The sequence below is a fragment of the Marmota flaviventris genome, chromosome 14, assembly GCF_047511675.1.
Source record: "Marmota flaviventris isolate mMarFla1 chromosome 14, mMarFla1.hap1, whole genome shotgun sequence".
Taxonomy (NCBI): Eukaryota; Metazoa; Chordata; class Mammalia; order Rodentia; family Sciuridae; genus Marmota; species Marmota flaviventris.
Window position 1 is genome coordinate 76,170,172 of NC_092511.1, and position 11,482 is coordinate 76,181,653.

The following is an 11,482-nucleotide window of genomic DNA, read 5'->3' on the forward strand; positions in this document are numbered from 1 at the left end:
GATTTGGGCTGGTCATTCATCTAGGCTGGACTCAGCTGGGGTCTGAATGCTGCATATAGTTAGCTGATTTTTTATAAGATTGCTGGACTTCAGAGGGTAGGCTGGCTGTCAACTGGAGCACCTTGGTCCTCCTCCTCATGATATTTCATCCTCCAAAAAGCTAATGTGGGCTTCATCTCATGGAGATGACAGGGTTATGAAAGCAAAAGCAAAATCATTCAAGGAATTTTGATCTTATCTATCCAATTAATACACTTTCATGATCACAACTCTCGATAGGCCATAGAAAATAAGAAAAGCTCAGATTCAAGGTTTGGGAAAGAGATTCTGAGTTTTGACAAGAGTAGGAGTAGAAGCACATCATCAAGTTTGTGGATACAGATAAGACTGAAGAATTGCCTATAATTTGACCCTCAGTATCATTCTGCATTTTCTTATAAGTGTGGTTCATATAACTGTTTAACATAAAGGAACATGTCTAAAGTCCCACAATTATTAAGGAGTCAGGCTGAGATTTGGGGTCCACTTTGCCTGATTCCAAAATCAAAATGCCTCCACTAAACCATATGATCCATCCTTTTCTTATAATGTTAAGTGTTGGATAGTGACACTCAGAACATCAGCACTAGATCAACACCCCAGTGCTCTTCTCCAGTGGGAATAATTCCTTGAGTGAATGCCTCTGGAGCTTCTGGGAAGTTCTTGGAAAATTTTTGGGAAGCGACTAAGCACTGAATTAAGAAAACTAAGAAACAACAATATATTATATTTCCTATGACAAGAAAAATTTTAAAACAGGTATCATGCACCCACAGGCATGGTGATAAAAAGCACACTATGGAAATTGTAAAGAGAAGCCTCATCTGTATCACAACAATGCTAAAAATGAACAACTTGAAACATCAAATAGGAAAGAATATGATGTCATAGAGTAAGACAGTATTTTTTAAAAATAAAAATATTTTATTTTTAAAATATAGAGCATCGATCAAAGAATTTGCTAAATCTCCAAGTGAAAACATCACCTGGGAACATGTCTTCACAAAGAACTGTGAAGGCCAATGTAGCTAGCTTCAGCTCAGAGGGTTTGTAGTAGTCTCCAACTAGGAGGGGATTGCAGGAAGGTAACACCTATGTATTGATGGAACACACTCTGAGGCTTAAGTGCAAGGAATTAATCTAAATATGTTTGCAGGGGATTATCTCCAAATATGAGCTATGGAGAAAACATCACAAAGAATGAAAGCAATGTATAACACACACACACACACACACACACGGATAAATTTGAATAAGATATTGATAGAAGCCAGTAGTACATAGGAATTACATATAAAGAAAGGTTAAAAAAAAAAGACAAGGGTGTTTTAAGAGAAAAATGAATTCATAACCATAATGCATGAAGCAACACAGGAGTGAGTTCATTTAGGTCACCATGATGGTCACTGGTGGAGATGGAAACTGAGTGCCATCTGTCTACTTCCAGAGGTCACATTCATCCTCAAGATACTGATTCTTGAAACCCTGTGCCCCTTCTGGAAAACCATTGATTTTTCATGTCGATTTTGTAACCTGTGAATTTGCTGAATTTGTTAGCTCCAGCAGTGTTCTTGTGGAGTTTTTGAACCTTCTATGTATGCAATCATGTCATCAACAGTGATGATTTTATTTTTCCTTTCCCATTTTTATCCTTTTATTTCCTTCTCTTTCTAACACACACTGGTTAGAAGTTGTAATGCTATGTTAAACAGGAGTGGTGAGAATGGACATCCTTGTCTGGTTCCAGACTTTAAAGGAAATGCTTTGTATTTTTCCTTATTCACTATGATGATGGCCTTGGGTTTTTCACAGATAGCCTGTATGATGCTGACGTCAGTTTCTTCTTCCCCTAGTTTCTCTAGTGTTTTAAACATGAACAGGTGCTGGACTTTGTCAAATGCTGTTTCTTCATCTATTGACATAACTATATGCTTTGTGTCCTTAATTCTCTTTATGTGGTAAATTACCTTTATTGACTTGCATATGTTAAACTATCTTTGCATCCCTGGTATGAAACCAAGTTGGTCACGATGTACAATCTTCTTAATATTGAATATGATTGAACAATACACTTTTGGATGATGAATAGATAATAGAAGAAAACTAGGAAGAAACTTTTAAAATTCTTAGACTCAAACAAAAATAGTGATAAAACATACCAGAAACCACGGAGAAATATGAAGGCTTTTCTAAGAAGACAGTTTATAGCTTTGAGTGCCTACCTGAGAAAATCAGATAGATCCTATATAAATGATGCACCTCAAGGCCCTTACAAACAAAAACAAATGAGTTCCAAAATCAGTTGATTATGACTTCTCAATATTTTATTAAGATTTTTGCATCTAATTTCATCAGGGATACTGGTCTATAGTTTTCTTTCCTTGATGTATCTTTAACTGGTTTTGGTATCAGGATGATACTAGTTTTATAGAATTAATTTGATGAATTTTACCCCTTTCTATTTCATGGAATTATTTGAGGAGTGTTGGCATGATATCTTCTTTGATGGTCTGGTGTGGAATTCAGTTGAGAATCTATTTGGACCTTGGTTTTTCTTGGTGGAACAGTTTTTATTACTGCTTATATTTCATTGCTTCTTATTGTTTTGTTTAGTTTTCCTAAAACTTCTTGATTAAATTTCAGCAAGTTATGTATGTCTAGAGATGTATCCATTTCCTCTAGGTGTTCTAAAATATTAGAGTATAAGTTTTGTTTTTTCAAAATATTTTTAGTTGTAAATTGACACAATACCTTTATTTATTTATATTTTTATATAGTTATGAGGATAGATCCTAGTGCTTCACACACACTAGGAAAGCACTGTACCATTAAACTACAACCCCAACCTTAGAATATCAGTTTTCAAAATAGGTTCTAATGATCCCCTGGATTTTTATGATGTCTGTGGTGATTTTTTTTCTTTTTCAATTCTAATTTTTTTAATTTGAGTGTTTTGTTTTTGTTAGTTTGGCTACAGATTTATCTATTTTCTTTATCTTTTCAAAGAACAAACTGTATATGTTTTTGGTGCCAGGAATTAAACTTGTAAGCAAAAATAATTTGGCACCATAATGAAAATACAAGTAACTGGGATGGAAGCAGACTTCAAAAAGATCAGCAAGTTTTTTTTTTTTTTCCCCTGCCTGCAGTGGAGTCACTCAATCAGGCAAGAAAGGATTTATTTTCTAGGTATGGAAATGGCTTACAGGGTACAGAAGTCTGGGATTTATAGTTTACAATGAGGGTGAATTAATATCATTGGAGATTATAACAGAACACTGTTCTGTTCAGACAGTCAGGAACCTAGTTGTGCAGGTTAAAATTTCAACTCAAGAAAGCAGTTGTAAAAACTTTGAAACTCATTGTCCCTGGGGAAAGCTCAGAACTAAGTGTTCACTGTTTATCTTTCTTATTCTGGGACCCATTTTTACCTAGATTTCACTATTTGCTTTTCTCCTTCCAGGACCCATTTGCAATGGGAAAAGGTAAAAGTCCAGGGCTCAGCTTTTCAGTATCTGCTTCCCTGCTTCAGAGCCCATTGTGGTTGGGAAGAAGTGAACGTTGGCTTTTGGTGAAGATGCTGGGGCTGTACCCTGAAAGGGATGAAAGTTTGCTTTTTCTTTCCAGGCAATTGTTACTGGGAAAGGATGTACTGGGAGAGGTTTAATATTTGGCTAGTTTTTTCCCCCTCCTCCTGAGCCACACTGTTCTTCCATTTTTCCTGGGGTGGGGGTGGCTATCCTGTAGGAATATTATTTTCCATAACCCTTCAGAACCCAGGGTCCCTTAACCATTAAGCTACATGCCCAGTCCTTTATGCATTTTATTTTTAGATAGGGTCTTGCTCAGTTTGTTAGGGCCTCTCTAAGTTGCTGAGGATGACTTTGAAATGGTGATTCTCCTGCTTGGCTTCCCAAGAAGAACCGACTCTTAATTTCATTGATGCTTTAAATGATCCTTTGTATTATTTTATTGTCTATTTTATAGACTTTGGTTCTGATTTTAATTATCTCCTTCTACTGGTTTTGGAATTGGTTTGTTCTTATTTTACAAAGGCCTTGAGGTTTTGATTTGGGATCTTTCTGATTTTCAAAGCTATAAACTGTCATCTTAGAATTGGTATCCTAGAGGTGTCCTAGAGGTGCTGGTAAGGTTTATTGATGTAAGACAGATGATGCCATACACCTGAGGAATTTTTAGGAAGCAGGTTTATTTAACCTACACAGGTCCAGAGGGGCTAAAGCTGAAAAATCTCTGGACCTCCAGCCTGGAGATAAAACTTTGAGTTTTATACCTAGTGGGTGGTTACACTACATGGTGATTAACATAGCAGTTACTTTTTGTTTCATATTCTTAGGTAGGACAGAAGTTTCACAAGTTTTTACTAAGAAAACAGAAATAACATTTGCATAGCAACAAGCTTGATTGCAGACCTAACTTTCACAAGAGGAAACCTGAAACCACGAGGAGCTTTCTGCAGAAATCCTGCTGACTTTATTATTATTATTTTAATTGTTGATGCACCTTTAGTTATTTATTTATATGTGGTGCTAAGAGTTGAACCCAGTGCCTCACACATGCCAGGGAAGCGTTCTTCCCAGAAACTTCAACCCCAGCCACTGATGATATTTTTTTGTAAAAATCTTGCTGACAAGGAAAGAAGCTAATGATTTTGATTGGGGTTTTTTGGGGGGCTACATCGAAACACTACTCTCATTAAAATCTAAGACTTTTTTCCCCCTGTGGTATTAGGGCTTGAACCCAGCTGTGCTTAAACTGAACCACATTCCTTGCCCTTTAAAAAAATATATTTTATTTTGATACAGGACCTCGCTGAATTGCGGAGGATGTATTTGCCCCTGCGACCCTCCAGCCCAGCCTCCGGAGCTGCTGGGATTACAGGCGTATTCCAGCATTTCCGACATTCTGAGAGCTTTTAAAGCTGCTTCCCAGTTTTCTTGGATCAGCCCTTCAACATTCAGAAGTGCGCTGTTCAGTCTCCGCGTGTTAACACGGTCTCCGAGGCCGGGCGTCCCGGTACGCAAGTTCCTGGGCTTCCACAGATAGTCACTGAGCTGGGTTTTACCCCGAAAGCTGCTGGTATTTGACGCCTGCACCCTCACCCCGGGGGATGCCGTCCAGCTGCTGCTGTGAAAATGGACCAAGCCCGCGACACCCGCGCTGCCACATACCTCCGTCTGTTCAGACGCGCAGCCCCCAGCTGTGTAGCGAACCCGAGGCCCCGCGCCGTGACGTAGAAGCGTGCGCGCACGGCCTTGGAGCAACGTGGGCGACTTTATCTGGGGACCTTGGACCGCGCAATACCTAGCAGTTGATGATGGCGCCTATTGATGGCGTCTCATGGGAGAGGCTGCGCGCATCCGCGTCCACCGCGGACCGCTCGTTGGTGCTGGGCTCGCGTGGACTGCTAGGCAATAGCCCGCTGCACTCACGTATCCGAGCGCGCTAAGAGCTCCTCCTGCGCAGATTGGAGAAGGTCAGGAACACGCCGGACCACCCTGCTCTCCTTGACTTCTTGCCCTTAGGAGGCTGTGCTGGGTTGAGCTTTGTCACTGACCCCAGAGCTGCTGCACGTGCACTCCTGTGTGGTGGAGTGGGCTGAGACTCCATGTTCCCAGCCCCAGTGGAGCCTGAGAGAGACAGCCTGGACCTTCCCGGGGTGAGAGGCGCTGGGAACAGCGGTTTGTGCAGTTTGGAGATATTCCTTCCCGGGTGCATATGGGAAAGCGTAGGATGATCACTTAGCCGCCTCCAGTTTGGCTTTTCTTTTTCTCCACCTGCGCTTCTCTGACACGCCCCCTGACCCCGCAGCTTCCTGTGAGCCCTGGAGCACCACTGAACCACTGGCCTTCTTCAGAAATCTGATTCCAAAGTTCTGCCCATTGCGCAAAGTCCAAGTGATCAATGAGGCTGTGAAGGTACCTGTGGCAGGGATGGGTTGGGCCTCTGTGTAGTCAGTGAAGGAGGCGTCCTTGTCCAGAGAGGCTGCGTGATGGACTCATTCCTCTGTGTTTCTTTCTAGACCAATTTGACAACAAGGTTGTGATAGATATGGGGATTCCTTTAAGTCGAGTGGCACATTCCAGCTCTTAATTGTGGGCCCTAGCAGCTGACTGCCAATTTCTTTCTGGGTTCTTCTTTTCTCACGAATATGAAGGAGATCCTTGGATAATAATGGAAGGCAAGAGTGAAAGGAGTAGAATTTATTCAGTGAAAAGAAAAAGAGAAGTCTTGCAAGGCTGAAGGGAATCTGGCAGTAGGTTTCCATTTACATGTACTAATCTAGGGGCTTATGTCCCTTCTGGGTAGGGAAAGTGATCAGAATCTGTGCTAAAAGATGCGTATTGTAAAATTACCAGGGCTGTTGGTTGAACTCTGTGTTAAACAGGTATTGGAAAAGCATCAAGGTTATTGGTTGTGCCCTTTTAGTTTGAACTTACCTGTAACCTCCATTTGAGTCTGCCCCTACTTTCATTTTTCCCTTGCTCTGGGATAGAGGCTTGGCTGTTAATGTTTGGGCTGCTTCTATAGGCTGACTTCATGGAGTGGTGTTTTTTTGTTGTTGTTGTTTGTTTGTTTTGTTTTGTTTTGATTAGGGGGAAAAGAAACAAGAAGAAACAAAAACAAAACAAACAACAACAACAACAAAAACTTAAATTGGGGGCCCATTATCCTGACAGCCTGACCATTTTACTCTCTATCTTATTCCCTGGGGCTACAGAGAATAGATTTTGGGGCCCATTCTAAAGAAGAGGAATCAGGTGGCTGATTATATGTACAAAGCCTGGGAGGAAGGCTAAGGATTGCTCTGAAAGCCTCTTCCTGGGACACTTGGTGAGAGGTGCTAGGAGAAGAGGCAGGGCTCCTGACCTGCCAAATTGTGACCCATCACTGTTCAGCAACTGTGGGTCCAAATCTACATCCTCACTCCATGCAGGAAGCTGAAGGAGGGACTGGACTCCAACAGACCAAAGTGGCTTAGGACATGGCAGAATGATTTCAGGGTCCAAGGGAATCCTGGTTTTGGCCACTCACTGATCTGAAGCAGAGACTAGAAGTTAAGTCATTCTCCACACTCACCATGAGTGTGGATAAGAGCATAGCCAAAATCTAATACATGTAGTTAATTACAGTGAAACACTGAAAAAGGCTTTGTGGGTTGTCCCAGTCACTTCTAAGGATGCTAGAGGTGGAAGAGGGCAAAAGTCCAAGGTCAGCATCATCAGTTTAGCAAAGGTGCTAAGTAAAAATAAAAATGACTGGGGATACATGTATGTAGAGAATCAGATGTGACTGCGTTACTATTACTGTCCTTGATGGAGTCTGCCTGCAAACGGGATATTCTGTCAAGGTATAGATAGGTAACAGCAGACATGCTTGAAAATGAGGTATCTGCTGTCCTTGGGAGGACTTACCTACAAATGGGATGTTCTGCCAAGTGGGCTAGGAGGGCGCTAAGAAAAATTTTATTATCTGTTCTTAACAAAGAGCAAAGCTCAGCATACTCCAGGCCGAGAATAGATTAGCCATGAGAAGCGGGTCATTTCTGATTAGAAAGTAAAACTTCTGTCTGCTATGTTTAATTAGTTGAAAGACCTGATTTATTGATGTTGGAAGGCTGCCTTCTTTGTTCACAATACTATAAAAAGATTGCTTGTACACAATAAAGGACTTTTTTTTCCTGCTGCTGCTTTGCTTGCTCTGCTTCTTCTTTCTTTTCCCATGCTGACCTGCAAGTGAATTACTGCAACACATGTAAGTGGCTAAGCAACCCTAGGTTCAAACCCCAGAAAGAAAAGAATATGTTGCCATTTAAAATAACATGGATAAGGGTGTGGCCAGGGGGCTTGGACTCAGCAGTGCTCTCCTTACCTATGGATTGTGTAGAATACACTGCCAGTCTCTTATCTTCTTTTCACCATGGCTGCTTCTGATATTCAGATGAAAGAACTGGAAATGTGACTCAGGCTAGGCTTTTGAGCTGATTCTAAGCTCTCTGTCAAAATAATCTGTCCTAGATTCCCCCTTTCCCCTCTAAAATTAAGCATCTTTCCTTGTAGGAAATTCAAAAGAAATTAGAAGTGTAGAAGAAAGATTAAGTCCTGTGAAGCTGAGGTCAAGAGCATGAGAAAGAAGTGCTTCAGAAAGCCATAGAAAAAAACAACAACTTCAATAAAATGGAGGAAGAGAAACTGACTAGCAAAGAGAACTGAGATGCACAAATGGCTGCCATACTGGAGCATTAGTGAGAGAAAAGTAAGCACATTGAAGAGGGACAGAAGAACAAAGAATCCAAAGACCCTGCTGACGAGACGGAAGCTGACTAATTTGTTCTAAGAACTGACTTTCTCTCCTTCCCTTCCTGAATATCCTAAGATTGTACCGGCCATTGTCATTTTATTTTTTACCTACTCACAAATATTCTAGAAGCTGATGTAGGACTGCTTATGTAGATCCAGACTATAAGGTGTTGTTTTAGGGGATAAAGGGGTAGAAACTGAAAGTGATTTAATCTGTTTCTAAAGTGTTAGTCTTTTTGGTGTAGCTGTCTTTATTTTTGCATATTTTCTACTTCAGTGCACTTGGTGTACTGAGTAAATGGCAGGTACTATATTGGCTCTGTAAAAACATCTTTATGAAGAGTATGTAGTGGCTTCTTTCAAACTGTTAGATGCTGAATATCTGTTTACTTTTCAATCCCAGTTCTGTGCAAATCATACCAGATGCTACTGAACTTGAATGGTTAACAAAACTACACAAAGCTGTTAAAAAAATAAATAAATGGCTGAAGCTGGAGACTTCATGGTAAGGGAAATGATCCAGACACAGAAAGAAATCTATTGCATACTCTATGTGTGTAATCTGGGCAAAAACATTTGCATGTATAGAGAACAGTGGTTATTAGAGAAAAATAGTTAATAATCCTTGCATCATATACTAGAAATTCCAAAGAGAGTAGAATTTTAGGTATTCTTACTGCAGAATCAATAAATATGTGCGATGATGGATTTTATTCTGACATATTCACTATACATAGTAATGAAATTTGGTGTGATATTTTCATAAACGCATGCACATGTACTGATAATATTCAATTCCCCCCTTCTTCCACTCTTGATGCCCAGAATCCTTCCTGGCCAGAGTCAATATTCTGCTTTCACATTGATTTTATTTTACCTGCCATATATAATAGATAATAGCTTGTGATACATTTTCTTCTGTGTCTGTCTTTCATCTTTTAGCATTACATCATCCAGTTCCATCTATTTTGCTGAAAATTACAGGATTTCATTTTTTGTTTGTGACTGATACTAATACCATTGTGAATACCTAACATACTGTCTGATGCATACTTTGTTTACCTATGGCACTAATTTTTCTCTTTTTATGCATGCTAAATATATTGTTACACAAGTTAAATTTCTACAACAAAAGTCAGAAACAAGGAATAAAGTAAATTAGGGAACTATACTCCTTGGCCTGATTTTATCCAACTGAAACAAAGTAATCTAAAACTTGAAAAATAAAATCACATCCCTATTTTGCTTTAAATATGATGATAAATAAGATAATAGTATGCTAATTCTCTTTGAATCTGTCAAACACTAAACAAATATGGGAGTCTTCAGTAGATTCTATTACACAGAAAACTGCCCTTGTACAAATAAATAAAACAGTAGGTTGATAGGAGATGTATGATTCATAATCTTTCTGCAAACTTACACTTTCAGTGTAAGTGTTCCAATTATTTGGCCCAAAACCCTCATGTTTACTTCATCCATCAATAATAACTTTAGTTTTATTTTGGTGTGTGTATAGAAATATAGAGACAGAGATCATTCTGAACTTTGACATGTCTTGCAAATTTCTTTTTTCCTTAATATTTTGTTTTAATTGTAGTTGGAAACAATACCTTTATTTTATTTTTTAATGTAATGTTGAGGATTTCCCCACACATTCTGTGGTTCTACCCCTGAGCCAAAACCCCAGCCCTGTCTTGCAAATTTCTGTCACAAACTAGGCAAGCAGTTCTGCCTATGGTGCTCCCCAGAGTACCACTGACACAGACATTTCTCATCCATAAAAATGGAGACAGTAACACACATTTCCAAGTCCAAACCTCATTCTGAGCCAAGCTGTAATAATATGAAAGTCAGAACACAATCTACTTTAAAAACACTTCTATGTTAAATCTCATTGAGAAAAACTACAGCTGACATAGCAGGAAACATAAGCAAGTTACAACACCCCTGACTTTAACAAAGTCAGACATACTGGTATTCATGAGCCATCCATGGGTTGCGGGTGGGTCACTGTGCATCAAAGCCTAGTGAATAGAAACATCTGGTGTCTGGGAATGACCAGTGGACATTTTATTTGGTCAAATGCTAGGGATAGTGTGAATTATATCCAACTCTGCCATGTTCCAAATAGCACCTGAAATGGGTGTGACCTACCAAAATGCCAATCAACATGCTGACTGCAAGACATCACAAAACAAGATTCCACCCTTGAAACCTTATTCCTGCCTTTGATGTATTCCCTTAAATAAACCAGAGCCATTTTTCTTTTGTCTATTTCCAGCTCTTGTTTAGACTGGATGTATCAGGGGCTCTGCTTTTGTAATATATTTCTGACTCTTTGTCTTTTGTTCTTCACTAATTATTTTAGATTTTAAGCTTTCCTCCTTGGCAGGAAGAAAAAAACCCCAATGAGATGCTGGCCATCATCCCATTAACTGGTGAGACTCTCAGCCAAAGTTTGAGTCCCTCTAAGTCAGAACTCAAGAAGACAAGCCCATAAGCTTCCACAAACACACATTGCCAGGCACAAGAGATGATAGAAACACTATCCAACAAACTTTCTTGTTCTCTATCTAGAAGAAGATAGAATTATAAAATAAATCCACCTATCTCTAAAACAAAACCAGTGTTGTCAGGAAATTTATGTCAGTTTCCAAGGCAAGAAGCCTTGCTCCATGAGGGACACTAGAACTGTGGAAATTTACCCAACATTCCCCTGCCACCCTGACCTTGCAGTACATCCTCTGTCCTCAAGATGACAAGCAGACTCATTCCTGGGAACCAGAGGCAGCAGACCCTGAGATGCCTCCACTTGCATTTGTGATGGAAGACATGCTCAGCAGTGATGGGGTGTGCAGGGCGGAGTGTACAGGGAGAGGGTGTGCAGAACGGGGTGTGCAGAGCAGAATGTGCAGGGAGGGGGTGTGCAGGGAGGGTATTAAGGGAGGGGGTGTTCAGAGCAGAGTGTGCAGGGAGGGGATTGCTCTCCTCCTTTTTTGTGAGATGGGATCAGCACCATGAAGCAGTTCCATGCTGTTAACAGGCTGCTCTGGTGACACAGGACCAGGCCTGGGAAGCACCAGACCTGGGAACAAATCCCAGAGCAGGCCCAGTCCTCC

General features: G+C 40.3%; 1 pseudogene; it reads left to right on the forward strand.

The window, feature by feature from the left end:
• Positions 1 to 7,980: 7,980 nt before the first annotated feature.
• Positions 7,981 to 9,531, forward strand: LOC114103239 (stathmin pseudogene; annotated as a pseudogene).
• Positions 9,532 to 11,482: the final 1,951 nt, after the last annotated feature.